Genomic DNA, 22,402 nt, shown 5'->3' on the forward strand with positions numbered 1-22,402 from the left:
CTGTGCAGTATTTACAAACATAAAAGCTGTGCTGTACATCCTATACTCTATACTGCTTATCTTTGCAGTATTGTTATGTAGTAGTTATTTGCACCAGAAAATATTTATATTACTAGGACCCCATACCAGAATTTTTTTTTAATACCAGTAGAATTTCTCCATTTGTTAAAAAAGGAAAATTTTTGCTAGTCCAACCTTTGAACCTGTGCTTTTCACATAGCATGCTACCTGTATGCGTGTAGGCAAAGCCCTTTGCAGAAATGATTGGTTAAGCCCACATGTAATTTTTGCACTTTTTCTTACCACTATTTTTAATAAATTACTTTTGCAAATATTTAGAGGTTGTATTTTTCTCCAAATGAATATCTTGCATAATTATATTGTTATACACTTGTTCATTGCGGTGTAGCACCTTGTTTTGCATTGCATTTCTATCTGAACTTTTTTTCACCAATGCCTGCTAATACCAAAATACAAATACAAGGTAAATGTTTTATTTGGGGTTGTGTAGTATTTTCTTGTAATCAGTTAATTTACAGTTAAAAAAAAGTTATTTATGGAATTTATTTGGCAAGGTCCACAAGCTGACATAATCTTCTCTGGAATTCTTTTGCTTTCAGACCAAATTTTGGGATTTGATCAAAACCTGACTTTTGAAAACATAATATAGTCTGTAAGAATGTAGCTTAACTTCTTTGAGCTGTGATAAAGGTGAGATTGAAGCAGGGGCCCACCTTAATGTCATTAGCACTTAGGACAGGTTCAAACCTGCAGTGGGATCAAGCAAGCCCATTTGATACCTTTCCGTCCACTTGGCTGCTTGCACCTCAGCTCCGGTTCTTAAAGAACCAGCGTCTGTTGATCTGACAGCGGGCAGCTGTGAGTGGAACTGAATTGCTTACTGCCACCCCTATTCATTCGCTATGGAGCGGCTGCAGGTAGAAGCAACTTGTAGTGTCTATTCTGAGACAGCGGTCCACTGGCTTGAAGAAGCAGTAACTGCACCACAACCTCACTGTCGGTCTGAAGGTGTGGATCTTAAAGTATTTTTAAATGTAAAAGTGATACATTTAAAAATACTTAGTATTTTAAATTTCCCGCCTGGTCCAGTCTTCCAGCCATACGGTCCGGCGCTCCATACACAAACTTGGGAGCAGATGCCTGGCCGGCATCTGCTTCCCCTGGCCTCGCATCTCCAACATTCACACGGTGGGGACGCAGATGCCGGCCGGGCTTTTGCCAGGTTACACAAATTCCCAGCCAGCATTGGCAAGGGAAGAAGATGCCGGACATCGCTGGAGGATGCCACTGGAACTTGGGAACCAAGTAGGAGTTTTAAACTCCCCGGCAATTCCACCCTGAGTGTGGCTTGGGCTTTGGCATGGAAAATTCACGCCGAGCAACACTCGGGAATACCGCCAGGGAGGTTAAGTCAGAATTTAAAGAGTAGATATTCATTATGAAACATGTATAGATATGTTTGTGAAAAAATGTTTATTGTGCCAAACAGTACCATACACTATGTATTTTTGCCTTGATTTGCAGTCCACTTTATTTTGCTTACCCAGGCAGCTCTTTTCTGTAGCCAAATAGTAAATCTGCATGCGCCCCAAATCTTTTTCCTGATACCCAGAATGTCTAGGTTGCTCTGTGTGGTAAAAGAGCCAGCTGAGTGCTGGAATGAAGATCACAGCTGAGGACAGTGACGGTTGTAGAGTTAGGCTATAAAATATTGGAGGGGGGTGGGAGAGTACAGAGATGAGCTGTAGAATTTGGGAAAGCTGGGAATGGGGATAAAAATGTTAGCCGTGGATTTGGAGCAGAGGAGATCCATGGAAAGGGGGTTTAAAAGTGTAAATTTGGACAGTACATGTGAAGGTGAGCTGTGGATGGATGTGCAGAGGTGATCGATGGGCAGGGGGTGGCAATTTGTAGAGGGGACCTTAGACAGTGCATGTGAAGGTGAGCTGTGGGCTAGGAGACAGTTGAGCTTTGGCTTGGGGTGCAGTGGTTAGTTTTCGACAGAGAAGGTTGATGTGAGCTGTTGATGGGGTATAAAGGTGAGCTGTGGATGGGGGTTGTAGAGGTATGCCATGAACAGGTGGGTTGCAGAGGTAAGTTTTGGACGGGATGAAAAATGTGCAATGAATGTGGTGCAAAAATTAGTGATAGAGAAGGGCTACAATAGTAAGCTTTGGACAGATGAGTTGATGTAAGCTGTGGACAGGAGTGTAAAGGTGCAAAGATGAGTTGTGGACCAGGGCTTCAGAGGAGAGCTATGCATGGGGAAACAGAGATGAGCTGTGTAGGAGAATATTGTGATTTTTATGATTTTTTTTTGTGATTACTTCTTTTTCAACAGCTTTTTCATTTTATATATATATATATATATATATATATATATATATATATATATATGGAACAGTTGCCTGAAATGCTATAGAATTTTTATTTCTGAATATTTCATTTAAACAGAGTATTTGTATGATGTCCATTTGAAAATATAATCACATATAATGAATTACTTCTTATTAGTAGAAATGCTGGCTGTACACTTCTGTTGGCAATTAAATTTTCATCAGCTCTAAACCATAGCAATCGTTCATCTGCAATTAAATTTCTCTCCCCCTTTTGAGCAACTATGGATGAAAATAATCAAAAACTTTTAATTGCCAAAAAGTGAAACAACTTCATCATTTTGGTATTGATTTTTGTGCAAGTTTTAAATTTTATTTATTTCCAACTGAGAAACAATTTACCAGTAGATGACTGGTTTCTGTATAACTTGGATAAAGGTAAGCTGTTTGTGGGGGTACAGAGGTTAGCCATGGACAGGGGAGGCTGCAGAGGTGAAATTTAGATGTGAGCTGTGAACAATTGTGTAGAGGAAGGCTGTGGACAAGGAGCTTTGTATGAGGAAGGGGCAGAATTTTTCTTCAGCTATCATTCCTAAAGTATAGTAATCTATCACCAAGATAAATATGACGTCACTGATTGGGTTGGACCCAAAAATGTTCATATATCAACCCCTTTCTAGACCAGGAGGGTTGATTGGTCCAGTTGCAATCTTCTCAAGTGTTTAGCATTGTTTTCCACCAAGATGCTATGAATGTTTGTCAAGCATTTACTCCCAACTATCTCCATAAAGGGCAAAGCATGCTGAATTATTTGATGGGAAAATTTGCTATGATCTTTCACTGAATTGGCAAAATTGTGCAAACTTAAGGACAGGGACTGTCAGGGGAGCTTACAGACCAATGATGCCAAGAAGCGGAAGCCGCTAAACATTCTCTTACGACTGTAGGCAACTTTGGTTTTTTAAGCCTGTTTTTATCAGTGTTTGCTGATTTAATTTTCATTCTTTCAGAACTCGTCCATCTATTTATTATTCATGAGGAGTAATAACCTTCCGAACTGTGACTTGGTGGTGGGATCTGTTAGTAAGAATAATGTGACTTTGCTAATTTACATTGGGCCCAGGAATGTTCATGTCTGTTCCAGCTTTCCTGAAACTAATCAATCTTACCGGTCAGCAAAGTTGGTACAGGGGTTAATATATGAACATTCCTGGGTCAACATAATTAAAGAAGTCACGTTTGCATCGGAGGAATGGAACCTGACCAATCAACCCACCCTTTCAGAAAGGCTGGAACATATATACATTGCTGTGAACAATCTAAATTAGCAAAGTCACAGTATTCTTACTAACGGATCCCAACACCAAGTTATAGTTTGGAAGGATTAGTCCCGTTCTTCTTCTCTGATGCTAACCATCATTTTTCACCAAGACGCCATGACTGTTTGCTAAGCATTTCCTCTTGTCTCTCTCTGTAAGGACAAGCATACTCAATGGTTTGATGGGAATGTGTAAATGCTATGATCCCTTTCTAAATTGGCAAAATTGTGCACGCATATGGACAGGGGCTGTCAGGTGAGCATACAGACATTTACCAATGATGACAAGAAGCTGTAGCGGCCCGACTTTCTCTTACATCTGTAGGCACCTTTAGTTTTTTAAGCCTATATTTATCAAATTATTTACTGAATTAATTTTTATTATTTAAAAAAAATCCTTCCTATAGCTTGGTGCTGGGATCTTTTAGCAAGATAAATGTGACATTGCTGATTACATTGGGCCCAGGAATATCCATACGTATGTCTATGGAATTCCTCTGCTCCAGTTTTCCTGAAAGGGAGGTTTGATTGGCCAGGTTGCATTCTTCTGATGTAAATGTGTATTCACTAATTACGTTGAATCCAAAAATGTTCAAATATCAACCCCTACACCAACTTTTCAGACCGGGAGGGTTGATTGGCCCATTTGCATTCTTCTGATGTTCTCCATTGTTTTCCACCAAGAAATGCGGACTCTGGGAATATTTCTTCTTATTTCTTCTCCTATCCAGAACAACATGCTGAATGGTTCGGTGGGAAAGTGTATAGGTGTGCTACAATGCTACAACCTTTTGTTATAGTGGCAAAATTGTGCACTATTTTTGTAGGAACGTATTTTGTCCGATCTAACTAGAGGTAAAACCCTACCCATATCTTTCATAAAAAAGTTGAAAATTCTCTGAATGACTTACATCTTTATGCTGGATTAAGCGGCATGTTGGTTTACTCAGAAAACTTTAACAGAAATGAAGAGAATAGTCCTACAGTTAACTTGCTATACAACAGTAAATGTTTTTAGATCTGGTCTGTGGATTCTTTTACATACAAGCGGTTATATTATGTTATTACAGGTGTTAAACAACATTTCCCCTTTTTTGATGTAGGCATCTCTGTGGAATGACAAATCACCTTGAAATGCTTAATTAAAGCTTGACTTTAAGTCCCCTAATTTAAATCAGATTTTAAAATGGTCAAAAACGGCAAACTGTCTTTTTCTGTTTTCTAAATGAACCTATTCCGTTACCAAACATCAATCAGGGTATTTTTATTTGTAGTTAACCCCAGCTATGGTCTCATTTAGTTTATAATAACTTTGTCATTTCTCTTGACAGATTCTGTTTTTTATGGGAGCATTGGTATCTTCTGCCAAAAAAAGTTTTATTTTCTATTATGAAACAAAAAAAACTCTAATGTTTAACTATATCTTCAGTGTTCAACCAAGAAGATATTTTAAGCCAGGTAGAATAAATTGTAGGCGAGTGGCAGCCCCTGTGTTGTGACTTAACTCTTTAGTATCCACTGAAAAACAGCCGGGTGTTTACTGAAAAGTGTCGGGTGGTGCAGGGACTGGGGAGAACACTGATCTTTTTGTAAAACATATAAAAATTGTGAACGTTAATAACATTTGTTTATGTAAAAAAAAGTAGGAGGTCGTGATTATTGAAATTAGAGTTTTTTTCACTATGGACTATTGCAAGGAAACATTCTGCAGGGATTGTCGAAGCTTGTTGTACACATTTATATTAGGCCGAATAATGGGTAACATTGTGACCAATTTGCATAGCAATTTGTTCTGTATATTGTTCTGTGCAAATTAGCCAACATTCACGCATTGGGTCAAGGGCTATTTATAAATTATTTCATTTGAAACCCCTATTTATTGTACAGCGCTGCATAATATGTTGTCACTATATAAATCTTGTTTATTATTATTATTATTAATAATAAGATTAATAATAATAATAAGAAGAAGAAGAAGAAAAAGTTAATTATTAAAAGTTAGAATTCTGCAAATGGCAGCAATTGAATGTTCTGATTTGGATGTGAATGCTGTTGTTGGGCAAACATAACAAAATCCTATGTTCTTAGGTTATTTTCTCTTCTGAGTGAATGTTCGTATTGAATGTTGTTAAGCCATATATTCCTACAATATTTGGCATTCTTTTTTTTTTCTTCCTATAAAGAGACCCCTTACTAAAAGGTAAAACTGATTTGCACATTAGGCCTTCTTTTTACTAAACCCATTTTAATTGTTTTTGTACCTTGCAAAATTGAGCCAATTCAAGCCTAATTATGAAATTGATCCATGACTTAGCATTTGGATTGTAGCAGGATGTACACTAGGACAGAATAGTTACCTCTCCAGTATGACAACCGGTTGTATACCAGTCACCCCAGCCCTTTGTCTCGGCCCATTGCAATATTGCAGAAGAAGCCTTGGGTTGGAAGCTTGGATGGACATTACCAATATGTGGGACATTTCGATATGTGGAATCTTGGATGGACATACCCAGTATATGGCCCCTAAATGGATAATTATATTGCAAACAAACTATATGGTATGCAATTCACAATGACAGCTGGATTCAAACAATAAAACGTTTCACAAATGCCGCATTGTACATTGTTACTGTACATAGCCAGAACTGGTAAAAGATTTATTTCCCTCAACAGACTTATTTATAATTGTTGTTAGACATAGAAACCCAGTAAAACACCTGGTCAGACATACCAAATTTATATACAAGTTTGTATGAGGACTTTGAGGATTTGTGCTGTGGGGATGATGACTGTTACTCTTCCAGAACAGGGCATGAAACATTTCCTAGTGAAAAAAAAAATAAGTTGCAAACCAAAATATATTGGAACTAGTATTCTTGAAGCTAGCATTGCTGTCCCATTCCATTTTAGTATGTCCTAAATGTGAAGACCGAATCCCTAAAGAGCACTGTAGTTCCAGGGCTGTAGAGCATCATTAATATTAGTAACTTTTCTTTATACAAGCAGCCATGGTGTAAGCAGATTGTGGGTATTTTGAAGGAAATCTTGACCTAAAAACACCGTTTGTAGAGAATCTGTGTGACAATGTCACCTTTTCAGGGGCAGCAAACTAGAATCTGCTGACTTTGAAGGAGAATAAAGGTAATTAGAAATTTGGAACAATGTATAAGGGCTGGTAGAAAGGCAACAACAACTGGGAACATTACATTTGGTATGTGTTGCACCACTCACTTTTTTCACCACCCACTTACAGATTCTTCCCACCCAGCCAAAAATAATTTCTCTAGGGAACACTGCATAGTAATATCTGAAAAGAAACAATTTGCCTTATAGGATTGTCAACACTTCTGTGAAATAATTAAGTCTGCTTTCCAGGCTTCGCTTACGTTTTATACAGGTTCCTCTCCCGGGCTGAAATTGTTTGATGGAGCTCACCTCCTGGTGGACATCCAGCATCATCTAGTCCTTTCCTCCCCAATCTGACTGTCCCTGGTCCAACCCTTTAAATATTTGGATTTCAGTTCCTTCATCTATAATATCATTCAAGTCATCTTCATGTGGGCTCGTGTTGATGGCATCATTTTAGGATGTGTCTGAGACCATTGACAGGTGTATTGGACCTCCATCTAGCTTTCTTCTGATCTGTTTGGAGTGAACCAAACCATTCAACATTACGTGTACAATGGTGATCACTGTCATGGGGCTGAAAGTGAGAGAAAATATGAAATGTTGCGTTGTTACCAGAACAGTGGTAGAGGAAAACATCTTACTATAATAACACTAGTTCCAGTGACAACCGTCTGTAAAGGGATTTCCTTCACTTTGGTGAGATTTCTTTACAGTTTCTATTGTGTCTCAATAAAGGACAAACTCCCCAATGGGACATAGTGAAAAAAAATTCCCTACTAATATCAAATGGACCAAGAAAAAACAAATTGGGCTTAGGATATATCTTAAGCCTTCCAAATGGATTGCCACTCCATTGGAGGAATAGCTGGTAGAGGTGCAGCTGCCACCAGTTATTCTCAGATTGAAATTCAGAGCCAATGTAGAAACAGCTGAATCCCGTCATTGTTTTTCTTTACCATTGTCTGCCCTGTTATAGTTATCTATTGTAAAACAGAATGAATAAAGAGTGTGCTGTACTTTGTACTTGCTGTTAATGCCATTAATATCTTATTTTTATACCTCATTATCATGTTCTTTCCTACTTGAGATAAACTCACATTATACAAAGGTCATCTAAGTCCTCAAGCAGGATAAAAAGTTAAGTGTTGTGCTAGGTGTGGATATATTGATTGTGTTTTCATACAATATGAGCTGCAGCATTGTGTTTGGTAAAGCACGGACCTCAATGATCAACCCTACTTCTGCCTAGTTTTTATTAAAATTAGGTTTTGCTATATTCTTGCACACCACACTTTCCCATTACAACAGGATCCTTTCCATTTGCTCTTCTTCAGCATTGTCAGATCAGAGCCTCATTGTTCCATTCGTCGCCACCTCCTTCTTTTTCCAGGTTCCATTCATTTTTCTTTAGCCAGGCTCCTAGCTTCAATACCAGTCTCTTGCAAATTTTTTTGTACACCACACTTCACATTAACTGCAGGTAAGGTATATTTGAAAGATATGTGCTAGGAGAAATTACCTTCCCAACCAGTTTGTTCCTAGCCCTCCACTTTCATTCATTGGATTTTATGGTCATGGAGACTTAGCATTAGAGATTACCTTCAACTTAAGTTGTTCATCACTTACTAAATTCACAAGGTATGCTTTGGATATAATAATGTTTTCCATTGTAACAATTTGCTTGCTCCCAGAAGGCCAAAGATGTTACCCAAGCCTGTAGCGAACTGAGTTTGGTTTCAAATAATTTTAAAAAGGTTTTTATAACAAGAACAAATGAATATAACATACAGTAAAAATGTCATGTCCACATTGATAACAAGTGCAATAATCAGTTGTACAAATAATAAAAACAACACAGAGAGGGATGACACCTGAGTTCATGACAAAACAGTTACAATGAAAAAAAAAGGAAAGAACAAGACAAGGGGGAGTACAAGGGATATTTTGGGGGAGAGAGGGGAAGGAATAAATGGATAAGACTGCATGGCGAACTGAGTTTGGGCAATTTCACGCATCACAGTGTTCTCTCCGGCCCCTATTAGCTGGGCGCACCACCCAGCACTTTTCAGTAACCAGCCGGCTGTTATTAAGTGGTTACTGAAAAGTTGGGTTACAATACAAAGGTCACCACCCCCCTACAGCTTTTCCCTACCCATCCTAAAAATATTTCTAAGAAGAATACTGCGTCACTAATCACAATTCACATGTGGCCATTACCCCAGGTTTCTGTGTTCGGGAGGACATGTAAAGCATACATTCAGCACCTTTCAGGGCTCCCTCCACTCACCATGATTTTCCTGCATTCTGGAGACTTTGTGATGATGTCACTGGATCTAAAATCGAGCATGTAATGCAAACAGAAAGGTTGAATTTAGCATTTGCAATGGCATGTTGATAAGGGGGATAAGGAAACACATAAGCTTAAACTTCAGCGTTACTTATATATTTTGTTCTGCAGCATTGGGATTTTTGTGTGACATGAGATTTTTGCAGATTTGCGAGCTTATTACAAACACCTGCTGTAAATACTTTTCATTCCTTTGGAAAGTACAAGTGGTACATTCACCCATATACTGGGTTGTAGAGAATGGGCTCTGTGATAAGTGGCAGCTGTCACTTTTCCTCTGCTGTCTTCTGGATCTGGGAATGGGGACAGCTGTTTTCAGAGAACTTATTTAGTTTTCACATGAACCAGACAGAAAGCTATTTAATTAATCCCTGCCTGACAAGAAGGACAAATAGGGCTAGGTACAGACTTTATGCAGTTCTTGCCGTGAACAGTATTGTGGAATAAAATAACGTTCCCTAGTTATTATTGTTGGTATTATATTGCTAATCATATGGTACGTTTCCAAAAGCCTTTCATCTAACTTGGCTTTGTGATAGCCACTGACGCTGCAATTTTTGTTCACTTGATTTGCCCACCCCAGGGGAGAGTATTGAAATGCTCGGAGATGCAGTATAGGTGCTGAGTTTGCACCTACATCCGTCACAATTCTTACTCATGGATTAGATACAGAATAGACAATGCTGGTATTACAAGGCTGCTGAAAACAGCATTCTTCTTTTTAGTAACATAGAATTCAACCATATAATCTAGTTTTTGAAAGTCCTTATCCATGACCTCCCCAATAATAAAGAACATACACAAGGAAAATATTCTAACTTGAAGCGGTACTAAAATCCTTGGTGTGGGTGAGCTTTTGCCGTGATTGACTAGCACACTGGCACACGTCATTTTTTTTAATCATACCACCCTGAAATGATGACAGGTCCAGTAGCTGGTTACTGCTGTATTACCCGAAGCTGCCATCTTTGTTGCTGACTCTTCAAGGTCTATTACAATCATTATCAGCTACTGGGTGGCTAATGATGATGCAAGTTGTATGTGTGCACAGAAGTTACATTTTTCCAGGTATCTAGGTCTATACATGGCAGTGCCAAGAACAGAGCTGGGCTCCATACTGCATGGCACATGCATTGTCTAAAAAGCCACCAGGAACTTGGGGAAAAAGAGACTTTAAACTTTACTTCTGCCAAAAACCTCTAGCTCCTGGTGACTTTTTGTGTTTTTGAGCTTTCCACTTTGAAGCAAATGTGAGCACGTTTTGGGGAATTTAGCATTTTACATAAATTATATCAAGCCATAACGGAGTGACTATAATGCATTCCATTAAAAAACACCATGAATGAGCTTTAAAACAGTGCTTTCTAACCTCTGCAGTGGCAGGTACTGTAGAACTGTGCTTCCTCCAAGCTCATTGCAGAAGCCATACATGCCCGTCTTGTGGTAGTTCTGTGCCCCTTACCAAAGTTCATGCTCTTTTTTTAGATTAGAGATTGGAGGGCATAAAACACCACTGGTGGGAGCTGAGCTGGTTTACACAATTTAATTTAGTTTAAAATTTGAGGATGAATTACACCACAATGCTTGCAGCTACCAAAGTCAATTCAATGTGTGCTTGTTTAAAAGCTCATTATTACTTAGCCTGCTTTATTTACCATCTGCTGAACACAATGGGCCTGATTTATTAAAGCTCTCCAAGACTGGAGAAGATAGACTATCATGGGAAAACCTGGGTGATACAGCAAACCTTGAAAGGATTTCCTAAAATATTTTTCTAATATGTGGCAATTGTTTTTAATACTAGGTATGCTGGATCACCCAGATTCTCCAATTGTAGTCTATCTTCTCCAGTCTTGGGGAGCTCCAATAAATCAGGACCAATGCCCCAAAATATTTCTTCTATAATCATTGTGAGAAAAGCCTATCCGCCCTATAGCATTATAATATCATACTACAAGATCTTAGAAAATACTCAAAGCAATGATTTTTCAAGGAAATGTATTCAATAAGATTTCACGGCAAAAGAAGGTCAGTGGATCAGTGGAGCGTTGTATCTTCCACTTCTATGATTTGAGTTATCTTCAGCAATCATCAGACAAGGACGGAAAGACCTCCGAGATGGAAGCTGACAACACCTGCATACCAAATGTAACATTCCCTTGACAATAAAATACATGAATAAATAACATAGCTTTCCATCTACTTTAAATTTCATCCCGCTTGTCTGTGTGAGGGTAAAGAACTATAATGGGACCTGGCTGTAGTCATAAACCATATAATAAAAAACATTTTCCTTGCACTATTTTTTGAAAACAATGTTAAACAGATCATTGCATGGCTTTATTGAATCCAGTATTTTGTTTATAAACAAAATGGCTATCTATAAATTGCAATATTTACCAGTTTGATGAAAATTACCATTATCGTCAGAGTGTCCACCACCCCAAAACCAAGTAATGGTTTTCTTACATCATTGATGACTGGGGAGCCCCAGTAACATCCATTCTTAGATTGTGGTCAATGACTTCCCCACAGCTATATTACCTCTTAAATTAGTAGGCAGTGGGCGTTCAGAGTCACATGTCTTCTTACATTGGTGGTCAATTACTTCCCCTTATCTTTTACATTGGCAGTAGGTGATCCTTAACAGTAACACCCTCTCTTAAAACTGTTGAGCCACCCATCCACTAGACTTCTACTTTGGAGATTTCCCAAGGTATAGAAAGAAAAGGAACATAAACAAATTAAAAAATGATAGCGTTCTCCCACCCATCCAGTGTTGTCTCGTTCATCCACAAATCCAAGTCCTTGTAATTAGAAAACGCATAGATGTTCTTCTATGTGCAGCATTATAGGCTATGGTTATGGACAACTAGGAGACGGACTTCACAGGGGCCAAGCGCTGCATTTCCAGCATGTAGCCTTTGTTCCCCAAAGCAACATTTCTCTGTTAGGATTATCTTCCTTTACAAAGAACATTTTTGTTCTCCTGACCCCTACATGGCATAGAATAATTTGACAGTAGCAAATAAATAAGCTTATTATGCATATAATTCCATGATCCATAACTATTCTGGGAAAGTTGCCTCTTTTTCCATGCTGGCGTGTGTTACTGTGCTAAAAAATGCTTTATGTTCAGTTTCTTTGTCTTTTTCTCTGCAATACAGCACCATTAAAATTATTACATAAATGATATAGGAACGGACTGCAGTGGTCTGAAGGGGCCCTTAAGGAGAAACTAAACTGAAAAAAAACCACTTACCTTTAATCCTGCAGGGCAGTCCGATCCATACAGGGATGTCCTGCATCGTCCTGCGTCGTCCCAGAGTCGGCGCTCCTGGGTCCGCCATATTCTTCTCTTCCTCCGGGTTCTTCATCCTACATCACCTGACCCAGGTGTGAGATTGGGTGATGTAGAATGGAAAAAAAACTTGCTGATGTAACCTTGGATGTAACCAGGATGTAACGTTGTTCTTATGTAGCGTGGTGGTATAGTGAACGGCTGCCCACGGTTCACCTCTATACCACCACGCCACATAAGAACAAGGTTACATCCAGCTCTGCACAGTTAGCAGCATCTAGTCTTAAGTGTTGGAACACATATACATACATTTTGTACTGTATACAAGTCTCTTTCATACCTACCATGCAAATTATAAAGAATCCCTGCAACATTTAAACCTGGAACATCCACTTTGTTTTACCAGATTTTTCTAATATTTATGCACAATTCAGGGGCTTAAAGCCAAGTCTACCCCTCTCAAAGCGTTCTCATCCACGTTTACCCTGTTAGAACTTCAATGTTACACATCCTATTCCCAGATCCAAAACCTATTATCACCTATTACAATCATGGAAGAACAATAGCACTTTCTCTTTCTATAATTGCGGGATTAGCCCTTAATTTCTTTCACCATTAGTTTTTGTGATGAAGCTATATTTCAAGTAGTAACTAGCATCAAGTCTTTCCTGGCAACAAGGTTTCAGCAATATTACCAAGTCTCCCAAATAACCCCTGAAGAAGCCTGGAGGGGCGAAATGCGTTGGGTGAGAAACAAATTTATTGCTGTAAACAGGATTTGACTCACTAATAACACTACCCATGTACTTTTATGAGACTAGGATACCGATGTTAGTTTAGTACTAGCATAGGAGACCTCTGTTTAGTTTTAGGATTTTCAACATAAATAAAGTTTAAGTTTTTAAGAAAATTACTTTGCCCCACAACAGGCTGTCTTTCTCCTTCTCTTCCAATTTGTTCCTTGCAGAATGTATTTTTATCAATAGAAATGAAAGAGCATGTGCAAAATACAGAAGACAGACAAACTCTGTAGCTTCAGGCAGAACTACATGGAGAAGATTGCAGAACAGGCGTGAAGTTTCAATTGTGAGACCAGGTGGGCTTCATTCAGGGGGCTGAGACCATGACTTACATCCATGGTACATTATTACAGTTTGAGCTAGAAGTTGGTAAAATATTACCTTTTTTATCTTAGTAAAGCTTAATCAATTAAAAGGAAACGATTCCCTGTCTGTTAAGGATACTTTGTAGCCAACCTCAAATCATATCAACAGAACAGAAAGAAGAGAACTGGAATTTTTTGTTCTGCAATTAGGTTTGTATTTGAACCAAAAAGATGTTTAAATAAAGTACATTTATAATTATCTAACACACATAAATACAAATATTGTAGAAAGTTGGGTCCATTCCAATAACAGCATGGGACCTATGAACATAATCTATACAGAGATTTCTCTAGGATTCAAGAATAGCAATGTCTTTAAACCCAATGCGTTTTGCTGCTTCAGGGTCATACCGAGAGCGTTAGAATACTACATAATAAAACAAGGTTCAATGATATTTAGAAATGTACTTCATTTAAACATTTTTTTCTGTTAAAATACAACCTAATTGCTAAACAACAAAAAAACATTTCTCTTTCTTGTTTCTTTTCTCTATCTTAGGAAAGCAATGATAGAGTTGTTTGAATTCTTCTATACAGACATAGGTTTATCAACACTTTTCATATATTGTGATAAGTAGTTCAGCCAGAAGGTGACAATGTTATGTTTAATGCTTGTATAATAAAATACCCTGGAGGAACTGTATGGTAATGATTTCCTATCTCTATTCCATTGTTTTCCAATAGGTCTCAGCCATATATCCAGCACCATCTTGACTGATAAGTGCCATATATGTGGCAGCGTTCCTACAGGAATCAAAAATCTGACCTAATTAAACATTTCAGGGTTTGGAAGTTTCTAGCTATGCATTATACATAGAACCTGAAAAATAAGGCATATACTAATAAAAGCTCTGAAACGATCAGATATATGTGAATAATGGTTATGAATTATACTAAACATTGATGTTGGACAATATCAGTTGTGCAGTATGTTGGAATCATACAACAGTCCATTAGCATGATTTTCATTGCGTCTGTGATCATGCCCACATGGTAGCAATTAGAATAAAAACTGGGAGGATCACAAACCAGGTACACGTTTGACTCGGCAGGAAAAATGATGTCATTTCTTGAAATAGACCTGACAGTACTTTCATCTTTCTAAACTGGAGTCAGTAATAAATGAAAGCACCTGGTGGTGTTGGCACTTTGTTTTGGGTATACACAAATATCAACACTCTTACACTTTCCATGGGCCCATCACGTGGGAAAGGATCAGCCATGTTTTCAACATCACTATTAATCCCAGCTGCAGTTACTCATCTTGTTACCTATAGCAGAGATATCATCATTATCTTAGACAAAGTCATTTAAAGGATATGTCCCGCCAAAAGTTAGAGAAGGCAAGGGTTAAACCCCTATCTGTTTTTTTTTTTGCTATGTGCACCCCATAGGAGAGATTTCCATTTACTAATACATACTACTCTCACAAAGAAACTACAGGGAACTTACCAAAATTAGCAAAACTTTCATCTTAGAAAGTGGTCCCACAATAATGCAATTCTCTTCCATTTCCCATGGAGTTTCAAGCTCTAAACTCTGCAAGAAGGCAACTTCACCAATGCCACCATAACCATAGAAGTGTGGGCAGTGGTCTTTTTTTCAGAGGGGGGTGAATTGGTCATTTAAATACAGATTTTTAAAGCCATTTTTGTTAGGAAGTTGAGGCTGGCTAAAAATTGGACTTCTGTTGCCAAGATTATTTTGCAAAATGTTCGCAATTTTTGAATTATTATTATTATTATTATTATTAATTACCTGTATTTATATAGCATTGACACGTTACGCAGTGTTTTACAAAGTCCATAGTCATATAATTACAGTCTCTGTATATTGTCACATTTGGAATTTTGTTCACGACAATTTTTACTGAAAAGATCATTTCGATACATCAAAGTGATGGCTTTCTTCTGCTGTCTGTTTCCTTGGATGGGACAGTGGTCCTAAATTTTTAGGAGTCTGTCATCTCTTTTGATATACCAGTAGAACCTTGTCCTGTCTATCCCTTATCCCTTCCTTCGGCACTTTTCATTGTGCACATGATTTTTCACACTTCGTTAATGCTATATCCTATTTAATAATAGTGAAGAAAGCTCCTGGCATCCAGTCAACAAAATTGGAAAGACAACATAACCGTTCATTAGGTTCTTTTATCACAAAGGACCACAGATAAATAAAAAAAATCCAGACATAAATAGGTAAAATATATACAGCTTATTATGTTTTTATAAGATTTATAAAAAAAAGTGGTGTTGAATGTTGAGCAGAGAACATTGGGAAAAGATCAAAATAGTGTAAAATATATAACTGTATTTTGAAGCCATAAATCATGTAAAAATAAATCTCTCAATGGGGTTTAAAAAGCTTTTCGAGACATAAAGACTCCATTGGGTTTTTTTTTGTATGTGATTTTCATTGTGTTTGGCTGTAGGCAGTGATTACTATTATACATGTTTTCTCGTGTGATAAATAACTTAAGGTATATCGTACAGAGAAATACCATCACAGGGAACAGACTTTGCGGCCCATATAGGACGATCAATCTCTCCCACATATATTATACAGAAGACATTTAGAGGGAGATTTATGATGTGTCAGTCATCTAAACCTAGCGAGACAAAGTTACGTTCCCCTCCGATGTTAGAACTTGCACATCCTCAGCAGTGATCTTCAGGGATTAGTACAGTCTTGTCTTTCATCATTTCATGTAACATTATCAAACTGTAAGATAGAAAGTGGCCTGAAAGGTTGATGAAAGAAGAGCTCAAACACCAACTTTATATTGGTATATCTCAACATCACTCGTGGGCATTACTTTGGGTGGTTTGCATGCAAATGCTTTCTGCTTAGAAAAATAAACCCTCTAGACCACCCATTCTCAACCGGGGTTCCGTAGAACTAGAGGGTTCCACCAGTAATTGCCAGGTTTTCCTTGACCTGTGGCTGATTGACCTCCCATAAGACGGCGCCTGCACAGTTCTGGGCCAACACCATTTGCCAGAGCCAGCTGCATGAAACTAAGTTGTCTATAAAGGTAGCATTCTGACCACTACTGTAAGGGAGGGGATTCTTCTGACTGGAAACCAATGCAAATACCAGTGTTTCCATTGATTGATTATTGCAGGGATTCCCCAATACCCAACATTTATTTTAAGGGGTAAAAAGTTAAGAAAGTCTACTCCAGACTAACACCTGCCCATGAGGGCATTTTGACCTTAGCATAACCTTCCCCAATCAAAAACAAGGCTGACAGTTCTTGAGAACAATACTTCGACAGGGTCCTGTGCAAAGCACCTTACTAGCGCCTCCCAACAGCTGGGATCTGCTTCCATTGCATAGAGAAGCAGAGACCCTGCAGTGATTTCACTGGGTCAACAGTAAGAAAATGTAATGAATTCATAAAGGTTTAATTTAAAATTATATTAGCATGATGATGGAGAGAATGGGGGATGAACCAGGAAAAAGCAAAATAAAGCAGGTTAAACTCCAACTTTAAAGCATATTATACTACATCCCCCCCCTCCTATTGTGTGTATATTCCCCCACCTACTAGATTGTAAGCTCTTCAGGGCAGGCTCCTCTCCTCCTGTATCAATGTCTGTATTAGTCTGTCATTTGCAACCCCTATTTAATGTACAGCGCTGAGTAATATGTTGGCGCTATATATATCCTGTTTAATATTATTATTAATAATAATAATAATAATAATAATAATAATTATACCTTGAAGTGCTTGCATTTAAATCACCATGGCCATGGCCACTTTCGACAATAAACCAGTATTGCATGATGGTAAATCCTTCTCACATGACAGTAGCACCCTACTATTGAAATGATCTCCTTATAATTGATGTTACAGTAAAATTCAAGTGGTTACAGCCAACCCTTGGTACCCGGGGATGAAGTGGTTGCTTCCAGCTCTTCCGATGGAAGCACACCAGGCCTGCTGATATTAGAGAACATACGGTAGCAAGAACATTTAACCATCTGAGCACTGCTAAATACTACTACTAATAAGTTATGACTCATGGTATTATTAGTGTTTTGTTCTGCTGCCTAATTTGCTAATTATTAGGGTTTTTTTTTCACTAGAGCCATTAATCATTTAAAGACATAATTAAAAGAAAGTACAAAATTAATTAAAGGTTAAACTGTGGTTGGTGAAGGGGATTTACAGACATAGTTTGGGTCTTGGCCAAAAAAGTTTAACTCCTGCAGAACAAGAAATTATAGGGCTTATGGATTTTATGAATAATGTATGAGGATGTTATGCAGTACCATTGACAAACGTCTTTTATGTGCGAAGGCAAAATACATTTGTAGAGGTACAAAAATGTCATCATGTCCTACAGCACTGCTGTTTCTAATTAAAATGAGTGATCTGACTATGAAGGAGACCCAAGTTCACACTGATGGTATGATCACAGTATATTGGGAGGATTTATTACACAATGCAATAGGATTTGGATACCCTCTTAGCCTACTTTGGCTGCCAAGAACAATGCATTCTTTTCCTAAACAAGCCTTGTGGGCCCAGTTAAAGGTAATGCAAAACTAACAAATAAGCACCAGGAGGTGGAGGCTTTGGCTGCTGTTTGTGGCTTTTTATTTTTATTGTAGACCCCAGCTCTGTTTCCAGCACCGCCAAGAAAAGATCTAGATCAGTGTTTCTCACCCAGGGTTCCTATAGAGGTAGGTAGGAGTTCTTCAGCAGTTTATGACTCTCAGGTCAGTTCCACAGATACCAGATTCCAGCTCTGCTGGATCACCCAGGTTCTCCCATGTTAATTTATCTTCTCTGGTCCTAGAGACCTTTAATAACTTTGGGCCCATGGTATATGTGTTACTTGGTTGCAATGCCTATAATTGTTATTTGCACTCCAATGCATTTACTAATTAGATGCGTTGGAGAGCATAGTAATGCACTACTAAGTAATGTGGTCCATAATTTTGTTAGACAAAAATATGCATGTCATATTTTTTCCCTATTTCTAATGCATTGGCAGCCATTGTATGTGAATAGGCTACCTTAATGCTTTACAAGTTACCTAATACCTAAAGCTATATATGTTAACGCTACTCACCAAGACAGACAGGTGTGAATGGGCTCTGGACAGGGTTCTGCTCTTTCCCCCTAAATCTACAAAAACAGCAGAATGCCTCTGAAATAATCCCTGCCCTGTAATACACTCCATGAGCTATAACTAGAATTACTGGGAGAGACATTTCTGATTTATGATGACTTGATTGGTAGCATTGAAGCTGAGAGTACAGTGATTTACCATGGCTGCCATGAATGCATCTATTAAGTCCTGGAGTTAACAAGTATACACTGAAAAAAGTAATTTACCACTGAGGCTGAAAGTGTTTGACAAAGCAGAATTTAACAGAAAGCTTTTCATTTTTCTGTTGTCGCTTTTCCCGTTTAATGATATATGATAAAAGTGAAATATGAAATATATATATATATATATATATATATATATGTCTTGTTAGCAGCCGTGAGACTTGCCTTGCCTTGTTCTTAACCATCACATATAGTGACCATTTACTGCAACTCTGAGACAGGGAGCGGATAGAGGATGAAGCTTTAAAGACAAAATAGATAAATAAAGACACAATAGAATAAAAATGTAATATATTGCTGCTTACCAGTCCTGGTTGGGCACCATTTTTTTTTTTCATTTTTGTTTTTTTAAGGCGTATGCACGCTCTACAATTTTCTGCATTTTACAAATGTAAATTCTTCTTTATGGAGACATCAGGGGTCTATTAAACCTCTAGAAACACACAAAATATGTTATCTATCGGGTTGCCATATAACCCGATATTTATACTAAAACTACAGAAATTTTTCTTAAAGAAAGTGAGAATTGCTAACATGATCATCACTAGAGATGCCAAATAAGATGCAATACATTTTAATTTTGTATGCAGATAGCATTGATTTTAATTTGAACTAAACAAAATGTTGTTAGCCCTGCCATTTGCTGATACAATTTTAGAATTTCTGAATCTCATTAGGTTTAGAAATGATAGTTTAGAAATGATCACCATGTTACTATTACTGCCACTTGTAATATTGTCAGCACCGTCAGACCTAACCACCACTTTGGTACTTTTTTATAAGCTGCTGCAATAGGAGGTATTGGGGCCATGTACGCTGCTTCCTGATATGGGGGTCAATTGCTCCAATAGAGTAAAGGGAGTTTCTGATCACCAATTGAATAGAAATAATGTTCTGCCATACGTGAGTTAAAAACCTGATCTTGTACTCCATCTGTTGTCTAATCTTAACACAGCCCTCTGTTATCTGCTAACCCTGAACCTAGAGGTGCTCAGGGGAGAAAACACTCCAGGGTCACTGCACAGGGCATCAGATCTCTTCTCCATGCTCTCCGATTGCCATCCTGACTGTTTTGTGATCCCAGGCTCCTAGGAGAGGAGGAGGTCTCCATCTCCGTAGAAGTGCTCAGGCAGACTTATATCCACCCTGAGTACTTCTGCAGCAAAGTCAGAAGCCCAGAGTTAGGTCCATGGTGGTCTAGATGGTGGTCCCTATTTAATGTACAGCGCTGAGTAATATGTTGGCGCTATATAAATCCTGTTTAATTCATTTATCAAATTCCCCCCCCCCCCCCCATAAATCACACAATCCAAGATTTACACATTTTAATTAAATCTTAGGTGTAATTGTGTAAATGTTAGATAATATATAGATAGATAAATTGATCCAAAGTGTTACGGGAAAAACTATACACACACAGCATGAGAATTAATGGTCTTTATTTCATTCCCAGAGGTCTAGTGATGCCAGAGCCGAGTTCTGACATTTGATTTTAGTCTGATCAGCACAGCAGTTATTTATCTCAAGTGAAATTTTCTGCAGAGCTGAAAGTGCTTGAGAAATCGATGATTGAAATTAATAAAGCAAAATATAATAGGCTTCAATCAAATGCAGTCATTCCAGAATGTAAGCCACGAGTCACAAAGGGGAAACTGAAATCTTGTTTTTTTTTTTTTTTTTTATTATATATACAATACAATGTATTTTATGATAATATTTTATTATTACTGTTTGATGTCTTTCTATACTATGCACAATGTACATTCATTACTTTAAAGATGAAGTTTCTTTATCCATATATCTGTCAATATTTTGCCTTCACTGGTTCCTCCTTTTCCTCTTGTTTTAATGATACACCTTAATTAGAGCAAGTTACAGTGTACAATAATATTATATTAGTTCAAATAAACCATTTCAATTAATTTAATCCCATGCCTAATTTTATACCCATTTATATTAAACCACTGGGTCTCCATGTTTCTTGTGCTATTATGCTGCTTCTCCAAACTCCGATGTATGAAAGAACAGTTCGGGGTCGATGCTGGATGTTGCTTGGTGATCCAGCAAACCTGGAATGGATTTCTTCAAAGTCATTTGCTAGCAAATGTTTTGAATCCTAGACCAGATCAATTTCAGGTTTGCAGGATCACCCAGCTTCACTGATGAAAGTGTTTTTTCTCCAGCCTTGGAGAGCTTTATTAAATCAGGCCCGAAATTAGAAGGGCTCTATCTGACTTTTGCTAGGTTCTAATGCACAGTATGGGAAGCTCAAAGGGCCTGATTTATTAAAGCTCTCCAAGGCTGGAGAGGATACACTTTTATCAGGGAAGCTCAGTGGTCCAGCAAACCTGGCATAGATATGGTCCAGGATTGAAAACATTTGCTATCAAATAGCAAATGACTTTTAAGAAATCCATTCCTGGTTTGCTGGATAACCCAGCTTCACTGTGGAAAGTGTATCCTCTCCAACATTAGAGCTTTAATAAATCAGGCCCAAAATGTGAAGTGAAATCAGTGTGTGGAGGAAAAGCTGGAGGATAGCATTAAGTAAACATATATTACATTGCAAATGATTTCCAGAGCACTGTGGGCTAGCTAAAGATACAACACAACAGAAATCATCTTCTTTTAGACAAGATCTCTTTCTTCAATCTGAGCCATCTGAGAAGAAATTAGTCAATTGAATGAGTCATTCAGTTCTGTGTAATATGAATCTGTAAATATCTTGTGCTGCTTATTTATTGGCAGCATGGGCTAAATATCTGTTTACTCTGATTTGACTTGTTTCATTTAATTGCTGATTAAATAAATGTTTCAGTAGTAATTTTGTAATGTTTAATTATGGTATTTGTTTTATGTAGATTCAGACTCGCTTCCAAAGAGATCTTTCCTTCATGTCTGCACGCACCACCAGTAGAATCTGAACAGCGGGAGGTAGGAAACCTTTGCATGATCATTTTTAAAGATATTTAGTTTAGCTTCTGAACTTGAGTTTAAAGGTCAGATCAACCTGTTATCAGAGGTATGGTGGGGAAGTTGTTTTCTGTCTTCCTAATATCTTGTGGACTTACGGTGCACAATCATAAAGTCATACGTCGCCACTTCAAACAGGTACACTTTTGAACCTTAGTCTGTTATTGCCTGTTATGGAGCCTGGGTTGGTTCATGCCCACCATGAAGTCTTACCTGGCTCTTGCCCACCATAAAGTCTTAGTTGGTTTCTTCCTGCCATAAAGTCTTACTTCCTGCACACTATGAAGTATTATCTGGTTCCTTCCTGCCTTGAAGTCTTTGTCCATTCCTGTCCAACAAGTAGTTGGACTTCTTGCACACCTTGACATTTCAGTTCCTGCCCACCATGGAGCCTTAGTCCCTTCCTGACCACCATGGAGTTTAAATCAGTTCCTGTCTGTCATAAAATCTTAGTCTGGTCCTGTC

At 38.0% G+C, this 22,402-nt stretch overlaps 1 protein-coding gene across 3 annotated transcripts in view; it reads left to right on the top strand.

Annotated features, from left to right (window-relative positions):
• GHR (growth hormone receptor) overlaps positions 1-22,402 on the top strand; it is a 270,221-nt gene that overhangs the window by 62,542 nt on the left and 185,277 nt on the right. For 2 of the 3 annotated variants that reach the window (XM_072416657.1, XM_072416652.1), the window contains exon 3: positions 21,826-21,898. The exons of the other annotated variant lie outside the window; for it this stretch is intronic. The gene's annotated coding sequence lies outside the window, so the exon portion shown is untranslated. The remainder of the gene's footprint in view (positions 1-21,825; positions 21,899-22,402) is intronic. 3 annotated transcript variants of the gene reach the window in all.

The sequence above is a fragment of the Pyxicephalus adspersus genome, chromosome 6 (genome assembly GCF_032062135.1).
Source record: "Pyxicephalus adspersus chromosome 6, UCB_Pads_2.0, whole genome shotgun sequence".
NCBI classification, from domain to species: Eukaryota; Metazoa; Chordata; class Amphibia; order Anura; family Pyxicephalidae; genus Pyxicephalus; species Pyxicephalus adspersus.